Source organism: Eulemur rufifrons, unplaced genomic scaffold (genome assembly GCF_041146395.1).
Source record: "Eulemur rufifrons isolate Redbay unplaced genomic scaffold, OSU_ERuf_1 scaffold_107, whole genome shotgun sequence".
Taxonomy (NCBI): domain Eukaryota; kingdom Metazoa; phylum Chordata; class Mammalia; order Primates; family Lemuridae; genus Eulemur; species Eulemur rufifrons.
In genome coordinates this window covers 146,574-164,963 of record NW_027182889.1, presented here as the reverse complement: position 1 = coordinate 164,963, position 18,390 = coordinate 146,574, and the positions used below count along the sequence as shown (strand labels likewise).

At 47.7% G+C, this 18,390-nt stretch overlaps 1 protein-coding gene and 1 non-coding gene across 2 annotated transcripts in view; one reads left to right on the top strand and one right to left on the bottom strand.

The window, feature by feature from the left end:
- Positions 1 to 18,390, top strand: part of ANKRD11 (ankyrin repeat domain containing 11) — a 163,202-nt gene that overhangs the window by 16,665 nt on the left and 128,147 nt on the right. The gene's annotated exons all lie outside the window — the stretch shown is intronic.
- Positions 14,641 to 14,747, bottom strand: LOC138379648 (U6 spliceosomal RNA). The gene has a single exon (XR_011232259.1). It is a non-coding gene; the product is annotated as a U6 spliceosomal RNA (small nuclear RNA).

Here is an 18,390-nt window from a genome sequence, read left to right as displayed (position 1 = left end):
AGTTTAGGTTACATGTATTGCCCTTGCCCCCCTCCCTCGTTGGGATTTATTCTGTATTAATACACGTGGAGCTGCTTCATCATAGTGTGAGTATCATAACTTAGCTTGTGTGTTACTGATGGACATTTGCTTGTCTACAGTGTTTTGTGTGACAAAATTATATCCTTGCGCACACTTCTGTACACATATGTTTATCTGTTGGCTGAGTTCTCAGGACTGCTAGGTCAAGGCTTGTGGGTATTTGAAATGTTGATTTTTGTCAGATTGCTTTTGGTTGAGATTGTACTGGTTCACACTCACCCACAACGTGTGAGTGCTTGTGATTGACTTGCAAAGACTGTGTCTATTCTGTGTTCTACATGTTTTGAAGTGTTCTTGGGTCAAAATCAATAAAATTCTGACCTTTTAGAGAAGTTTGCCAACTAGTCAATGTTTCTGTATAGGTTAAAGGTTTCACAACTTTGAGGAATTGTTGTTTGGTAGGTATTTGAACTTCATAGGGGATTTTCTATTTCTATCTAGAAAAGGCTAAAAAAGTAACCGGCTGAACAGTTAATGTTATTAAATTGGTGATGAGTTAGCTTGTAATTGTGCATAGTAGCATTTGCATGGACGTTTGATTGCAAAGGCCTGCTGGGACACAGAGCACAAGCCCTGCGAGGGTTGTAGGAGGATCCCTGTCTTCGGTCACCTCCAAGGCCAGTGTGTTCTTTCTCGCCTTAAGTCACCAGCATCTCCTGGACAATCTTTTCTCTGAGGTTAAAGGATGTTCCAGAAGCCCAGGTGGATTTGGGAAAGGAATGGGAAGTCATGGGAGAGGGTGGTGGGCCTGGTGTTTGGGTGGGGGGCAATCTGAGGACTGGCTCCGGCCGTTCTGCCTGTGCACGGGCTGGTGGGGGTCGTGATGGCAGTGGCAGGGGCGTGCTGCTAGGGCCTCTTTCTGAAAGAATCAGTGGACACGTGTCAGTTTGGTGTTTTTTTGTTTTTTTTTTAGTCCAAGTCTCACTCTGTCCCCTTGGGTAGAGTGCCATGGCGTCAGCCTCACTCACAGCAGCCTCAGACTCCTGGGCTCAAGCGATCCTCCTGCCTCAGCCTCCTGAATAGCTGGGACTACAGGAGCTCGACGCCACACCCAGCTAATTTTTCTATTTTTAGTAGAGCCTAAGATTTCTATTTTTAGTAGAGACAGGGTCTCACTCTTGCTCAGCCTGGTCTCGAACCCTCTGCTTCGGCCTCCCAGAGTGCTAGGGTTACAGGCGTGAGCCACTGTGTAGCCCCGTAGTCAGTTTTAAGACCAGGGAGAAAAGTCTTTTGGGGCAGACCAGTTCCTGCAGCTTAAGGTCTGAGTGTCTGTGACTGCTGGGCTGGAGAGCCCCGCCTGGCTGAGTCAGGAGTGTGCTGTAACCTGCCTACCTGCCAGGTTGGTTAGAGGACAGTGTGGGGGTTGGGTCCACCTGTTCCAGTCCAGGCACCTCTCCTGGTTTGGCCAGGTTTTGGTTTGTATTTCTTCCTCGTGTTGACATGTAAATTACATCATTACAAAGCAGTCACTTTACTGTCCTATGAGCAATTTAAGAACTTGGTGATAATATGAAATATTAAGATTCTTCCATTTAAGAGTTCTCATTCTGTCTCTTCAGAGGACGTGTGACCATCCTGATTGTGGTGGGTTGTTAAGGCTCGTGAGAAGTAAAAATCAGCTTTAGAGATGTTGAAGGGGAGAGTCTTTGAAATTTGGTTCCATTTTTTGGGAATGGCTTGATGTACCTGAAATTGGGTTTGTAATTTTTTAAATATTTGAGACAGGGTCTCGTTCTGTCGCCCAGGCTGGAATGCAGGGGCTCATTGACAGCTCACTGCAGCTTCAACTCCTGGGCTCAAGCAATCCTTCTCCTGCTTCAGCCTCCCAAGTAGCTGGGACCACAGGTGTGCACCACCACGCCTAGCTAATGATTTTTGTTTTATTTTTCGTAGAGAGGGGTCTTGCTATGTTACCGAGGCTAGTCTTGAACTCCTGGCCTCCAGTGATCCTCCTGTCTCGGCCTCCCAAAGTGCTGGGATACTGCGCCTGGTCTTGTAATTCAGTATTTTGATGTGAGAAGGTGTTGGCTAAAAGTTTTTGTTCTCGTATATCAGTTTTTCCCAGTTGTTTTTATGTTCCTAATTCCTCTTCAAACTTCTGAGGGCATTTCATGCTTGATACAGATATTAAAGCAAGGGATAGAATTTTGATTTGATTGTAATTTTTGACTTGTTCTTGTGATATCTATTGGTACTGTTTCCTAGTTCAAAAACGGGGGATCCAGCATACTTTCTTGATAGTAGTGTTTAGTGTTCATAAAATAGCTTTCAGACTTCTGGTGTGAACAATATAAAATTGTTCTAGAACTTAAGGAGAATTTATCTTTTGTATGGGTAATGAATAAATAGTTAGTGTTACTGTTATTGACATCATCTACCTATTTCTTTGTTAAAATTCTTTTCCTGACTGCAATATTTCATTGTAATGGAGCATAATTTTCATGTAAAACAGGTTGCTTTATATTTTCTTTCCCGTTGCTATAGAAACAGTCCAGTGTGGCAGCGACTGCTAATCGAGTGCTAGGTTACGTGGCTTTTGTAACGGAGCTCTCGGCAGCAGCAGCACGGCTTTGCGGGGAGGACACGGAATCGTCTTCTTTTCTCGTCCCAGCTTGGTCTCCAGAGCATCGGGGTCTGGGAATCAGAATGGTGCCATGTTCTTCCCCTCCAGTTGCAGCGCTGTGGGCTTTTGTGCTCCTTTTGGGGGGCCGTGGGCTCTCTCTCCACCTGTGAGTCAGCGCCTCTCTCCAGCCCGGCTGTCCGAGGACTGTGCAGCCTTCCTCTGCGAGTCCTGTCAGGGCCTCTCCCAGAGGGCTCCGTCAGGGGCGTCTGCTGGGAGAGTCCTGACGGAGCAGCAGGTGCTGACAGTTGTCCTGAGTTGTGAAGGTCCCAGCCGCGTGCTCCTTAGTCTTGGCCCTCATCGCACTGCACCCGCGGGGTAAGAGGGCAGGGCAGGGGGACCTTGCCAGACACATCCCGGTCACTGCCTTGCCTGATCGTCAGCGTGAATTCATATTTGATGATTTAAATTAGATTTGAAGCCAGATTTTTTTTTTTGAATTATACATCAGTGATTTTTTTTTTTGGCTATTATGCATCGTTCTCAGAGTTAAAGTTGGTGGCGTATTTTAACCTGGAAGGCAGCATTCTGTTAAATTATAAAAAGCTTTGGAATATTGTAATTGAAGTGTGAAGCAATTGAAGCATGAGGTCAGTTGTAAGAGCCTGGTCTCAGCTTAGATGGAAAATGTGTGTTAGTAGCAGGTTGTAAAGAGCTCCTAGAGTTGTCGTGCTCTTGGGCCGGTGCCCGAGAGGTCTGTGCTCCCCTCTGCCTGCCCGTATCCAGTCATCCTTTGTGTGGAAGGAAGTGGCAGGGACCAGTGCCCTGACTTTTCTTTCAAATGGAACATAAGAGGGTGTATTTGTGTTTACTGCTGTGTAGCAAATTACCACAAATGCAGTAGCTTGAAACAAAACACATCTATTTTTATGATCTCACAGCTTCTGTGGGTCAGGAGTTTGGCACAGCTTAGCTGGTCCCCTGGGCAGCATCTCACCGGGTGTCCCGTGTTGGGTCCGACTGGCTCATCAAGGGTAGAATGGGGAATGGTCCAGTTCTTTTGTTTTTTTTTCCAGGGCTAGTTGAGTTTTTCAGGGCTGGTTGATGCGGCAGGTGAGTTGTTACATACTCCTTAGCGGATTCTGACTTTCATGGCCGCTGTCCTGGGGAATGGTCCACCTCTAAGCTGTCTGCAGTCATTGGCAGAATTTTCCTCCTGGTTGCAGGGCTGAGGTCCCTGTTTCTTGCTGGCTGTCACCAGGGGTGACACCCTCCCCACCAGGGGTGCTCTCAGTCCTTCCACGTGGCCCACCTGCAGCAGGGCAGCTCACTTCTTCAGAGTCTGTTGCTCCAGTCTGCTCAGCCTGAGTCTTACATAACATGCTGCAGTCACGTGGGCGATGTCACAGCAGCGCTGCCACCTGAAGTCCCCAGTCACCTTTGCCATGTTCTCTTGGTTAGAGGCGTGGCACAGGTCCTATCCCTGTACTCGAGGTGGTGACAGGGAGGTGTGGACCCTGGCGGGTGGGGTTTGTGGGGTCTGTCCGCCCCCTAGGAGTGCGCTGGCGTGGGGTGCTCTTCAGAACTCCGATCCCCTGGATTCTGACGCGTTAGCTGTTGGGGAGTGCACCTCTCCTCTCCCTCCATTCGCGGGCACCCCTGGGCCTGCCTGCACAGGTGGAGTAGATCACAGGGCACTGCTGGTCACAGGTCGAGTGACAGAGCGCTTGGGCTTGCCCTGTTGCCACTGGGAAGTGTGGCTGCTGCCCTGCCTGCCTCAGGCTTGCCGTGGGGATGGGATGGGATGATGGATGTGGTCAGGGAACCAGCTGGTCAGGGCCTTGTGGAGCTCTTGTCTCTGAACCTCGGCCGCCGCCGCCTCCAGCATCCTCCCGGCAGAGCGAGGTTCTTTTCTGGCGTAAGTGCAGGATCGTCATCTGCTGCAGCCTCTTTGGCCGTCCTGCTCCTCTGGGCTGGGTTCTGTTGAGAGCTTTGCACCCCTGGTGGGGAGGGTGCCCTGAGGGCTTGAAGACAGCATCGGCCACTTCTCATTCTCCTTCCTACACACCTTCCAGGTGGCCCACTGTGTCTGTCCCCATGGTCACTCCCTTCCCTGCAGGCCCCCTCCTGCTTCTCACCGGCTGCAGCAGCCCCTGCGCTCAGCCCTGGTGCTTCCACACAGTCCCCAAAGGGGTTTTTCTTAAATGAAGATCTGGTTCGATCAGCCCCTTTTTAGAGAAACTGTGGTCTGTAGGTCTTGCCTTCTGCCTGAAATCCCCTCCTGGCTTTTCCTGGCCGAGGGGGACTCATTCTGCAGGCCCCGCCTTCCCAGTGAGCCTGCTGGTCTCGAGGCTCAGCTGTTGCTTTGCTTGTGACTTCTGCCCCCAGTTGGTTAGAGTCCCATCCTCGGTCTCCGAGTACCCTCTGCTCCCCTCGCTGGTAATCATTTACTGCTCTGTGTTTTCATTGGCCTTCCCATAACTGTCTTTCCCACTAAATGACACTCTTTGTATCCTCAAGCACCAGACATAGGGCTTGGCACCCTCAAGGTAACACGGTGACCTGCCCTAGTAAATGTTTGAACCGTGTGCAGGGCACAGCCCTCCGTGTGGAGCGGAGGTGCGCTGTGACCCCAGTTACCGCTGCCCCCATCTTGGCTGTCTGACGCACTTGTCTTCTAAGTGGCGTCAGGGGTCAGGAAGCCGCCTGATTTTCACTACTGGGTTTCCTGGGAGAGTCTGAGCTGGTTTTCGTTCGTTCTTCAGTAAATGCCCAGATCGCCTGATGTTGCACCCGACTCAGAGGCATTGCTGCTCTCTCCCCATTTTCATGCAAAAACCAGCCGCGTGGGTGGTGCTTCGATTTGGAACATGAAGCTGCAGCCTCAGCATCCTCGTTTGCCTCCTGCTTATCTGGCTCCTGTCTTCGCTTTTGCTGCTGTGTCCCGGGGTGTTGGCAGCATCTACAGCAGCTGCAGCCTCTCAGAAAGGATGGGAAAGTTGCTCTTGGGCTTGGGACCCTGAGACGGCTGTCCCTGGTCCCGGTGCTCTGTCCTCAGCTGGGAGCAGCTTTTCGAGGGATCACCTGAGGGTCAGAGCTGGGAATCTTAGGTACTCACAGCCTCCCACATTGCGGAAGTGCTTTGTCTGTTTTTCAATATGAGTAATGTGGAAACGGTGCTAATTGTAACAAGTTTACTACTCAGGTACCCTTTGGCAGAGAGTGAATATAACAACAAAATTGAGATAAAATGCGTGTTGTGTTTGGCAAGGCTGCACTCGTGGGTGGTGGCCGGCTGCCACACGCGTGGTGTGCAGGGCCCGGTGCTGAGGGAAGCATGCCTGAAGGTTCATGGCTAGACGAGAGTTTTGCTTTTTCCTCCTTTTCTGTGAGGTGTTGCGTGTGACTTGAGGGCACTGCCTGATTTGGATAGTAAATCAGATGGTGCCTTAAACTTCTCCACAGGGGCTTTGCGCGTTGCCTGAGGCTTTTTCTCAGAGCATTCTCTGGCAGAATCACTTCCTGCAGGGCTCCTTCAGGACCACTGGTAGCTTGGTGAGTCCTTGCTCTCTTGGGAGACTCGCACCGGTTCAGGTTTGAGTTCCTGAGGGCGTGGGACCGTTGCGGCCTGTAGGGTGTCAGGTTAGCAGGCTGTGAAGTTTTGCATCGAGCTGCTCAGCAGCTGTGGACATGGAAACGGTTAGAGTTTCCAGATAGTGTTTAGTCTGGAGGTTCAGTAGTGCTTTTCAACCTGAGCATACGGAAGGGGACGCTGGTTCCTAGGTTTCTTAGAGGCTGATATTTGCGTTTTCTCCTCCTTAAGTCTGCCACATTAGCCAGTTTTCCCTGTGTCCCTTCAGTCCGGACACACCTCCGTGGCTCCTGTCTTGGGCCCGTTGACCCACACCCTGTCCTCAGACTACCGTGCCTCCCCCCTGCTGCATCGGCTTGCTTTGCCGTCTCCCGCGGCAGCGCGTCTTCAGTCTGTTGTGTGCACGTCACATAGCACGTCGCATCCCAGCCGTTTTTCTACACGGAGGATTTGAATCTTATAGGTTAGAGTTTATAACTATGACCATGGGTAAGTTACTTAATTTTTCTTCTGTTTTGGTGTTCTTTCTTTCCTTTTTTTTTAAATTTGAGACAGGGTCTCACTCTGTTCCCTGGGCTATAGTGTGGCTTACAGCAGCCTCAGACTCCTCTGGGCTCAAGTGACCCTCCTGCTTCGGCCTCCCACAGTGCTGGGATTGCAGGCGTGAGCCACCACACCCAGCCTCCTTTTGGTGTTCTTATTAGAATTGGGATTATAACTACCTCTTAGAACATTTTTGGGGGATTAAATGAGCTAATGACAATTAAAGCAACTACCCGAGTGGCACACTAAGCCCTAAATGATAAATAATTTCGTTTATTTTTTCCTCCCTGTTTTGCCTGACATTTGATGCCTGGTAGTTGCTATTTTTTTCCCAGCCGCTTTATTCAGATATTACTGACGTATAACGAACTGTATTTATTGAAGTGTACAACTGGATGAATTTTGGCATCTGTGTGAACTACAGTCAAGATGGTGAGCACAGTATCACCCCCAAAGTTTCCTAGATGTCTCCGTGATCACCTCCCACATCCTTCTTGCCCTGGAATCTGGTTCCTGTCCCTGTAGAGTACCTGACGGTTTCTAGAATTTTTCACAAATGGACTCTTGTTCTTCTGTATTGCCTTTGTGTCTTTGTCAGAAAATCAGTCGTCCACACCTGGGTGGTCTGTGGCCGACACCGGTGTCCGTCCCGGTGCCAGGAGCTCAGCGTCAGCCTCGCAGCTCGGTCTTGAGCCTCCAAGTCAGATGGTGTCAGTCCTTCAACTTCCTTTTTCCTTTTTCAGAGTTGTTTGGTTATTTTAGGTTTTTCACATTTCTATATGAATTTTAGAATCAGTTTGTCACTTTTCACAAAAAAGCCTGCCGGGGTTTTGACTGGGATTGCGGTGACTCCGGGGACCGAGTGGAGGGAGTCGGCATTGGTGTGGAGTCTCAGGGCCGCGGACACGGTGGTCGTCCCACTTGTGATCCAGCGGTTTGCCGTAGTTGCCCTCAGCGCTGCTTTGATTTTCGGCCTATGAGTCTCACATATATTTTGTCAGATTTATCCCTAAGTATTTCCTATTTTGACACTTTTATAAATGGTGTTGCGTTTTCAAAATTTTTTATTTTTTTTAAACTGCTGTAGAAATCACCTTTTTGGGAGTATATTGATCTTGTGTCCTACAGCCGTGCTAAACTCACTTATTGTAGTGTTTTTAAGCATAGACTCTGTTGGATTTTCTATATAGATAATCAAGTAAACTCAGTATTGCTTCTTCCTTTCTCATTTGGATGCCTTTTATTTCCTTTCTTGTCATGCGGTTGCTCTGGCTACGGTCTCCAGTACGACGTGGAAAAGCAGTGAGTGCAGACGTCTGTGCGTGTCCCCGACTGCGGGGGAGTGTCACTCTCCCACCATTCGCTGTGCAGGGCTCCAGTGCACTTGACGAGGCTGCGGAAGCTTATCAGGAAAGGACATGGAATTTTATCAAGGTTTTTGCTTCTGTTGAGTTGATCATGTGATTTTGCCTTTCAGTTTGTAAATATTGTGGATGACATTGTTTTTGAATGTCAAACGAACCTTGTGTTCCTGGTTAAAGCCCACTTGGTAACATGTGTCGTCCTTCCTGCGTGCTGCTTGCCTGGCTGGGTGATGGGCTGTGGACCGAGCCTGCGCCTCCCTCCCCGGCCGGCTGGCCAGGAGCAGGGGCGCAGACGTGGGAGCCGCACAGCCGCCCCTCTGCCCGTCCGCGGTCAGAGCAGGTCGCAGAGCCGGCCGGGTTCGGGCTGTGAAGGAGACTCTCCCTCCCCACATCGCAGCAGTGAGCGTGTGCGAGCGTGTTGGAGCTGCTGCAACAACCGAGACCCAAATCCTCTAAGTTTTGCTGTAATCATCCTAACAATTGTTTAATTTTCTGCTTTGGTTTTCCTTTGCAAGTTCACACTAAACGAGCAGATCCTCCTTGGTGACTCAGTTATCTTATCTGAATTCTGTGAACATATGTGGTGTTGTCCTGTGATGTCTTGATTGAACGTGTGCTGTGTGTCCATTCATGGCAGTACCGGGAACAGGAAATCCAGTGCATCTCACGTGTCTGTCGAAGGCTGATGTGGGTGCTTTAAAAAGGCGGTAATATGGAATATTACTCACTGTTAGAAATAATGGCAATATGGCATCTCTTTGGTTCTCCTGGAGAGAGTTGAAACCCATTCTATTAAGAGAAGTATCCCAAGAATGGAAAAATAAGCACCACATGTACTCACCAGCAAACTGGTTTCCCTGAGTGCACATTTGGGAATAACACCAATTGGGGATCGGACAGAGATCAAGGCGGGGGGTGGGGGGGGGAGGATGGGTGTATTCCTACTTGATGAGTGCGATGCGCACTGCCTGGGGAATGGACGCGCTTGAAGTTCTGACTGGGGGGGATGTGGGGGGAGGGGAGGGGTGCACACCTACATGATGAGTGCGATGTGCACTGTCTAGGGAATGGACATGCTTGAAGCTCAGACTCGGGGGGATGGGGAGGCATGGGCAATATATATAACCTGAACTTTTGTACCCCCATAATGAGCTGGGGGGGAAAAGGCGGTAGTGAGAGGTAACTTGGCAGAATATGGTCTTCACTCATTCTTCACTTTTACTTTAAGCCGGTCAAGGTGGGAAAAAATGCAGAACCAACATTGGTTTAATAAAAATAATGTAAAAATGTTAATTAAACTACATCTTTTGTTTTAGAGAAAAATTCTTAAAGAATCTTTTTATTAAAACTAAATGTGTTACAAATATTTATTTTAATTTTGGTTTGTTGCTTTCAGAGTCTTTGATATAATAAAAGTATATTTGGTCTTTGTCTCCCTCACCGCTCCATTCCTGGCACTGAGTTCCTCAAACCCGTGGGATTTCTTGAGTGATAGTGTGTGTCCTTTGTTATTCTTAGTGAGCTCCTTTCTGTTCACACCCCAGCGTAAGCTGATGAGGTGACTGGGTCAGGCTGGTGCCTGCGACCCAGTGGCTTTCAGCCCCACCCACGGCCTCCAGGGCGGCGGGGGCTGGAGGTCGGGGTTTGGACACAGAGGGCTGCTCCCCAGCACCGGCTCTGCATCTTCCCGGGTTGAGTTTTTTATGGCTCCCATGTTGAGCATGTGGAATACAGTTACAAGCACTTTTAATGTCTTTGTCTACTACTTTAACACCTGTTTTAGTTCTGAGTTGGTTTCAATCAATTCTTTCTTTCTTCTTCATGTGGGTTTTATCTTTTTGCTTCTTTGCTTATGCAGTAATTTTTTTAGTGGATGGCAGGCATTGTGAATTTTACCTTGTTGGGTGATGGATTTCTTTTTGAAATTATTAAATGAGATATAGTTCACATTATATGCAGTTCACCACTTAAAGTGACAATTCAGTGGTTTTTCATGTTCATTACGCTGTACACCCGTCACCACTGTCTGATTCCAGGACATTCCACCCTCACGCCGCAGCCGGTATTACCTGCAGTCACTCCCATCCCCCTCTCCACCCCTTCCCTGGCAGCTGATAATCCACTTTCTGTCTCTGTGGATTTGCCTGTTGTGGACATTTCACGTAAATGTGAATTCAGTATTCCAGGTTTTAGATAAATAAGAATCATTTCCTCTTCAGAGAATGGAACTGTCAGCAAAACTGGGCTGGTTGCGTGAAAGGAGCATACACAGGTTCTTCATACGTGTACACGACGTAACCGGTTCACAGCCAGCGGAGCAGGTTCCACCAGCATCTTGTTGAGTCTACGCCGACATAACCTCACCCTCCAAGTCCCTGCTGTGATGGGCACCCTGAGCTTGTAGACAGTGTGGCTGGTGGATGCGAGCAGAGTCCCCTTTCTCTAGTCCACGTGACGTGTTGGCAGTAGGAGTCACGTGCGGCAGGGCCCCCAGGAGGAGCAGCACCGCCCACCTGCAGCCGCAGCAGCTGTTCTCTCTCCGCTGGGAGCAGGCTTTCCACCCAGGTGTGGGGCGCAGTGTGGCCCAGCCGTCTCGGATTCAGGCTTGCCCTTTGCCTTACGTTGGAGATCTGCTGACCCCTGTGCTGTGTCACGCGGCATCTGGTGTTGCGATGACGGATGTCTGCTGCCAGTCTGAGTCATGATTCTTTTGTAGGTAAGCTTTTTAGGATTTTATGGAAACTTGTAGGATTTTCTGCCTGTCTGCATGAGTCTGAAATTTCACCACCGTTTGTTAGTTTTGTGATCTTGACTTTTGTGTATTGCTTAGTGTTTAGTAGCACTTTCAAGATGCAGACATGTCTTTTTAAATTCTTCTCTCACAAGTTTTCTGTAAAGGGCCCGATAGGACGCATTTTAGGCTTTGTGGGCCCCATGTTCTCTGTCACAGCCGTTCAGCCCTGCTGCTGCAGCACGACAGGAACCGTAGCGTAGACCATACTTAAGCAAACGGAACTGGCTGTCTTCCAACAAAACTTGCTAACACTGAAATTAGCATTTCATATAATTTTCCCTTGTCACAAAATATTATTTGCTTTTTCAACCAGATATAAATGTAAACTCATCCTTAGATTGTGGACTGTATAGACAAAGGCATTGGGCCAGGTTTGGCCCTTGGACCCCAGGCTGCTGACCCTGTCGTACTTGGTGAATTTGGAGCTGCTTGAATTCGTCATATTTTTGTCCTTGAAGCTTTCCATCAGCTCTACCTCAGTCCTGACTTTGCTGCTTTCTTCTACATAGTTTGGTCTGTGGTTTCTCTGGGCTTATATTATTTGTCCATCTGATCTCATTTATTGTCTGTTATTCAGGTACTTAATTCTGGTCAACTATTGGCATGTCATTCTCATATTTTCCAGTGCTGTTACAGATTCTGTTCAAAATGTGTGTCACTTCAAGAAATTTTAGGTAAAAGGGATAGATTGTACCTTTGTGACCTAATAATACCATTATTTTTTGTAAACAGAATTGCAGTCTGAACAGGAAGCACTTTGGCTATAGGTGTTTTGACTTGTACAGAGGAAATTTGTTTTTTCCTTAAGTAGAAAGCCATGGGAGCATTAAAATTAATAACCATCATTAAGGCATGTTTGATAAATTAAGTAATTAATTTTGAATCAAATGTGAACTAAATGGTTTGCCATGAAATAACACATTGGAGTGAAGTATTTGTGATGATTGAGCCGGTGCTAAGAAGGTTACTTGCCACGTGAACCTTGTGCCAAGTGGAGGTTTCCCCGTAAAGATTCGCCAGGATGGCTTGGCAGTGTGTGCCGTGCAGCGGTGCCTCCCAGGTGGGGGTCAGAGGAGCAAGAGGGTGATGATTGGGTCTAAGTATTCTGAGGGCTGAGTTACTAGCAGGGGAATGTGGCTTAAATGAGAACTCTAGTTTTTAACACTTACTGTTTTAATGAAAATGGCCGTAATTATTGATAGAGGACTCATGTATTCTTATTTATTTAGATCAGAAGACAAACTTTAGAGGGTTTAGGCAATCTAAACGAGATGGTACAGTTAATGGTTCTATGAATTTTCGCCTGTAAAACTATTAAAACTGAATTATTGGCCGGGCGCGGTGGCTCACACCTGTAATCCTAGCACTCTGGGAGGCCGAGGCGGGTGGATCGGTCCAGGTCAGGAGTTCAAGACCAGCCTGAGCAAGAGCGAGACCCAGTCTCTACTAAAAATAGAAAGAAATGATCTGGCCAACTAAAAATATATATAGAAAAAATTAGCCGGGCCTGGTGGCGCATGCCTGTAGTCCCAGCTACTCAGGAGGCTGAGGCAGTAGGATCGCTTAAGCCCAGGAGTTTGAGGTTGCTGTGAGCGAGGCTGACGCCATGGCACTCTAGCCCGGGCAACAGAGTGAGACTCTGTCTCAAAAAAAAAAAAAACAAAACAAAACACCAAACTGAATTATTGCCAACCTGAGTTTTTTTTTTTTTTTTTAAATGTTTTTATTTTATTTTTTTTGAGATAGAGTCTTGCTCTGTTGCCTGGGCTAGAGTGCAGTGGTGTCATCATAGCTCACAGCAACCTCAAACTCCTGGGCTCAAGTGATCCTCCTGCCTCAGCCTCCTGAGTAGCTGGGACTACAGGCACTCGCGATCACGCCCGGCTAATTTTTTCTACTTTTAGTAGAGATGGAGTCTCCCTCTTGCTCAGGCTGGCCTTGAACTCCTGACCTCAATTGATCCTCCCAGTTTGGCCTTCCAGAGTGCTAGGATTACAGGTGTGAACCACCTTGCCCAATTTTTTAAATCTTATTAAATAATTATGGAAAAGTTTAAGAAAATAAAATTTAAATGGGAAATTTAGCCATTAGACTGCTTCTTTTAATTTATCCTAACCTTATGTTTAGTCTAGAAAACAAACAAAATAACCTTTGAGGTGTTACTAAAATGCTAACTAAATCATTTTTACATGAATCTAACATACGCATTTCAAGGTTCTATTGCTAGGAATTTTGTGCAGAGGAGTGGAATCGTGAATAGCAGTATATAGTAGAGTGTGAGGAACACAAGCTGCTAGATGTGACCCTTTCTCATACACTCAGATTGTCAGTTCTGACAGTTGACAGTTCTGCCAGGTCTGAAGCCCCCAACCTGAATCTAGGAAGCAGAGAGTATGCCCTTTCATGTAACTTTTTACCAGTTGTAGTAAAACAACGCCTAAGTTCTTACCTTTCTATAGAAAATGGTCAGTTATTTGACAAATTCTAAAACACTGCTAAGTGTGAGAACTGACTGTACAGAAAGCTCCTCTGAAATTTGGTCCACAAATTAACTTATGGTTGGAAATTTAAAACTTGCAAGAAAAAGAGGAAGGTGGGTATTCCTCATCCTAACATGTAGTAACTACCATAGGGATGTAAACACATACTAAAAAGTTTTGCTCACAGAGGACCCAAAATACAAAAGTGAGGCTGCTTTTGAACAAAAACAAAGTACACACTGATACCTTTTTTGTTTTGTGATCACCCTAAAATGAAGTTAAACTTGAATTCCCTGTTCACTCCTGTGACCAAACAAAAAAAGAACATAAAACATTTGTCTTACTACTTTCTAGCCATTAATTGAGATGGAATTATGAAAGATTAAAACCGCCTTTAAAAGGAGTTCTGATAGCAGCTATTAAAGCAGTATCCAGCATGATTTCAAGGCTGCCTTGAAATTTAGCGTTAGCTTTCTTTGTCAGAAGTCTTCACAGCTTCATCAGAGACTCCACCGGTTTGGAAGCATCTGTTTTCTTGTCTTTCCCCGTTTCTTTGCGTGGGTCACTGGTGGCCGCTGTGGGCGGAAGGTGGGGTCTGCCTTTCCTTCTCCAGGCTTCCCCTGCCGCCTCCACCACCACTCGGTTCCCTGTCAGGCACCGTTCGCTGCGTTCCTCGTTATCGAAGTCAGAAAAACAGAGTGGGGGACACTCCTGCCTTCCCAGTTACTGTGCTGTTTCAGCCTTGAGGGTTGTGTTGGCTTCTTGGAAACCCGTCAGTCAAGAGTGTATTCTGGGCGTTGGCTGCCTCTGTCTGAGCCTTTCGCTCTTTGATAAGTTGATGGGTGTCTCAGCTGGCCCTGTCTTCCCTTCTGGAAGGTACTTTTCTAAGAGTTCCCCTGACTGCGTCTGGGCTCCTCCTTTCCTCACAGGAGTGTTCTCCTGTGGGAGGTGTATGTAGCCTCGTCTCTTGGGGACGTGGGTGCCCTGGGACGCGGCCCCAGCAAGACCAGCTGCCACAAGCTGGGGGAGCAGAGGAGAAGTGGCCGGAGGGTCAGCGGCCAGAAGCTTGAGGTCCAGGATGTGCAGCAGGTGGGGGAAGGGCTGGGCTGCCTGTTTGGGAATTTAAATCAAGTTTGGGTACTTAGAGTGAGGCAAGTTTGGATTTTGAATCAAACAGCTTCTTTGTAGCAAGCAGCTTCGGAGATGATGGTACCTTTTTTTTTTTTTTTTCTTTTTAAAATTTTTTTTTTTTTCGTGTCATCCTTGCGCAGGGGCCATGCTAATCTTCTCTGTATCGTTCCAATTTTAGTATATGTGCTGCCGAAGCGAGCACAGATGATGGTACCTTGAACACACCGGAGTAATGTGTGGCCTTCCAGTAGCACTGCAAAGTTAGTAAAAACACTGCGAAGTATTTTTTAAATGTACACCGTGTGCATCCTAAGAAATGAAATGCACATACCTGAATTGCATAAAATGTGTGCTAAAATACAGCAAGAACAGGAGCATACCTTCTAAAGAAGAAAATTGAGTTTTATTTTGATTAAACCTTAAAAATTAGAGCGTTTCAGAAAATGTTTTCTTCTTTCAGTCCCACTGTCCTCGCATGGCCACTCAGCAGTGGCATTCCTGAGGACAGCGCAGCAGCTGGCCGTGCCAGGGGCTCTGGTCCCACAGCGGAGCCTGCAGGGCTGTGGCCGGGGCGTCTTCCTCTGGGAGCCGTGCATACACGTGGAGGTGTGTACAGCAGAAGTTGGCAACCCGCATGTATCTGCCCGCTTGCTAGAGAGTACTGCTGGTGGGATCGTTGTGTGTTCTTACAGAACCATCAGTGCCTGCCCTGGGTGTGAAATAGGTGTGCATATCTGTTAAAGTGTAAGTTTAGAATGTGCGTGGAAACAGAGGATACGTATTGTTTGGTCATGTGCTTTTCGCAGTCAGCGTGTCACGTGGACCTGTGTATGCTAAGGTTACACTGTGTTCTGATGCTCTTTTCTATTATATTTTCACTTCTTTCCACCACATCTTGAGTTGCCACACATTAAACTAGAGTCTGATGAAAGAATGCAGAAGTTTCTGAGGATATCATTAATAACAGGATGGTTTTTTTAGAGTTGGAGATTGCTGTGTGCACCTGTACCTGGGCCCGTTCTGGCTGCTCTGGGTCACTGTTCCCTGCACCTGCCTCCCACGGTGCACCTGCGCCTGTTCTCTCTGCTCTGCGTTACTGTCACCTCAGGTTCCCCCGCTGCCCTCGCTCTGCCCCAGGTCCCAGTGCTGGAGCCCTTCAGGCACGGGCCTGGGAATCCCTGGGGGCGACAGAGTTAGCTGTAGGGTGCAGGGTTGCTGACCAGGCACTGGGCACTTTCAGGGGCTGCCCTCGCCCTGTGTTCTCCCACCCTGCCCGAGGTTCCTGAAGAGCGCACACCAGGGACAGTGGCCTTGCTCAGGCTTCCTCAGCGTGTGAGCGCTCTTTGAGCTGTCTCCAGCAGGAGCACCTTCCTGAGATGTGTTTACGGAGAGGTTTTGGGTGATGGTGTACACTGGGTCACACCTGACCCCTCTGCAGAACCCCCGCCCCGGTCACTGCAGGACAGCACGGTTCCAGCCTGTGCACTGTATTTTTCCTTAGTCAGCCTTTTGGGCCTTGCGAGTATATTCAGAGTATACGAGGACCTTGTATAAGTAAACTGCCACTTTTGTGACTAGAACCGTGCCTTACTTTCTGTTTTGGTTATTCCTGCTGCTTAAGGCACTTCAGCCCTTCTGCTTCAGTGCCGTGTTCGGTGGGTCTCAGGGCAGTTGGTGTGTGCTGTGGAATTGACGCATGCCTTGGAATTCTCTGGGATCTATCTCTTGGGGGCAGAATTTAATTATATTTTGGGATGGTTCAAACATTGTAGTATTTCCCTAGTGATGACTTTCTGTCTCTAGGATGTAAAGGAACCCCAGAAAGAAGATAAAGTGATTAGCTTGATCAGTTTTATCCATACTGAATTTATGTAAAAACATAAAAGTGGTCATTCTGGGTACTTGGGCTGAATCTACCTGTCCCCAAAATAGAGCTCTTTTAAGAGGTATCCACTGCCTTGAGGTCCTTTGGTGTTAATCCAGCATCCTTTTTTATAACCCTTGCTTATTTTCCTTGTAAAAAGACACAGCACAACTTCAGGATAGTTTGTGATTCTGTCAGTGAAGTAAGATGGCATTATCTAACCATTAATCAGGAAATTAGTGACAAATTATATACAACAAATAATGCGACAAAACAAAACACGGTTAATGGACCTGAGAAATAAGCTTGATAAATACTGAGACCTGTTCCTTGTCCCACAATGTTTATACTAAGTTTAAGTTTGAAAAGGGATGTGTAGCAATGTGGTTTGTGGGTGAATTTCTTAGGTATCTGAATTTTAAGCAATTAAAAATAATTTATAGTTTCTGGGGTATCTTTAGGCAGAAGCTGGCTTCCTGGATTTTCGAGTTAGGTGACTGAGGTAACTTGGGCCGGCTCAGGGTACAGGTTCTCAGTCTGGCCATGGAGGGAAGGAGGAAGGCAGGGATGAAGTCAGAATTCCTGTCCCTGTCACTTGGAGGGTAGTGTGACACGTTTAACAAGTACACAGCTGTCTACACAGCCTGAAGTCCAGGTGCTCCACGCTGGCATTTCAGGCCCACTGTCTGGGGTGCAGCCGCCTCCTTGCTTGGGCAGGGCCCTGCCGTGGGAGGAGCCAGAGGACTGCACTCTTCAGTTTGGCTCTGCCCTGGCCGTGTGGCTTTGAACACGGCACCTGCTCTGTCTCCATTCACAGCTAACCGAGCTCAGGGATCGTTAGAGTCAGGCGTGTGCACGTACCTGTAGCACTTTGAAAGGTACACACTCATGTTCTGAATGTAGAGTAATGTGGAAGGTCTGTGTAATAGGTGTGCAGTATATGTGTGTGCATGTGATTTTAAAGAAAACTCATTTTCAGAGATCCTCGTTTACACTGGCCCTGTTATAGCTGCCTTCTGTCCATCGCTGTGTTTCTATTCTTAGATCTTCGTTTTCATTCACGATTTCAAGTGGCAAAGAATAACAGAAGCTAGTTTAAGATGGTTGATCTCTTCTAACAAGAACTAAACAGAATGTTAATATGTGAGAGTAAAACGAGATCAGATGGCACGTTAAGTCAGCTTTGCTTGTATTCGGGGAGCGTGGAGCGGGTTAGAAAGAGGCCTGCTCGGTCGGGTGCCTGGGGGCCAGCGGTGCTGCTTCCTGTTCCTCTGAGACTGCTGGGCCAGCACTGCCCAGCCGTGGACTTTGAAAACGATTTTAGGGTATTGTAAATCTGCACGAGCAATTTAGCCTCACCTTCCCCCCGCCCCGGAGACAAGGTCTTGCTCTATTTCTGTCATCACAGCTCACTGTACTCTCACACTCCTGGGCTCGAGCGATCCTCCTGCCTCAGCCTCCCGAGTAGCTGGGACTACGGGTGCCGCCATGCCTGGCTCATTTTTTGTAGAGACTGAGTCTCGCTATTGCCCAGGCTGGTCTCAAGTGATCTTCCCGCCTGGGCCTTCCAAAGTGCTAGGGTTGCAGGCATGAGCCACTGTGCCCAGCTTTGCCAAGTGTTTTTAAATTAAAGGGAATAGAATAGAAAACACCAGTGTGTGTCACACATAGTATATGGCAATACTGCTTCTGTAAATTTTTGTTTTGTTTGGGTGTGGTACGTCCTCGGCCAAGGTGAAAATCGGGTTTGTAGCCATGAACTGTGCTCAGAAAAGTGTGAGAGCCCCTGGTCTGAATGACCTTGAGGGCTCTTTTTACCTCTGGAGATTCTGGTTTGCTTATTTATGTAGTTAATGTTTACTGAATGCATGTGACATGTCAGGTCCCAGGTCAGGGCACTGGAGCAGGGAGGCCAACAAGATGCTCCAGCCCTTTACTTAAGGAACACTTTTGCCCAGTGTGAGAAAACCATTTTATAAAG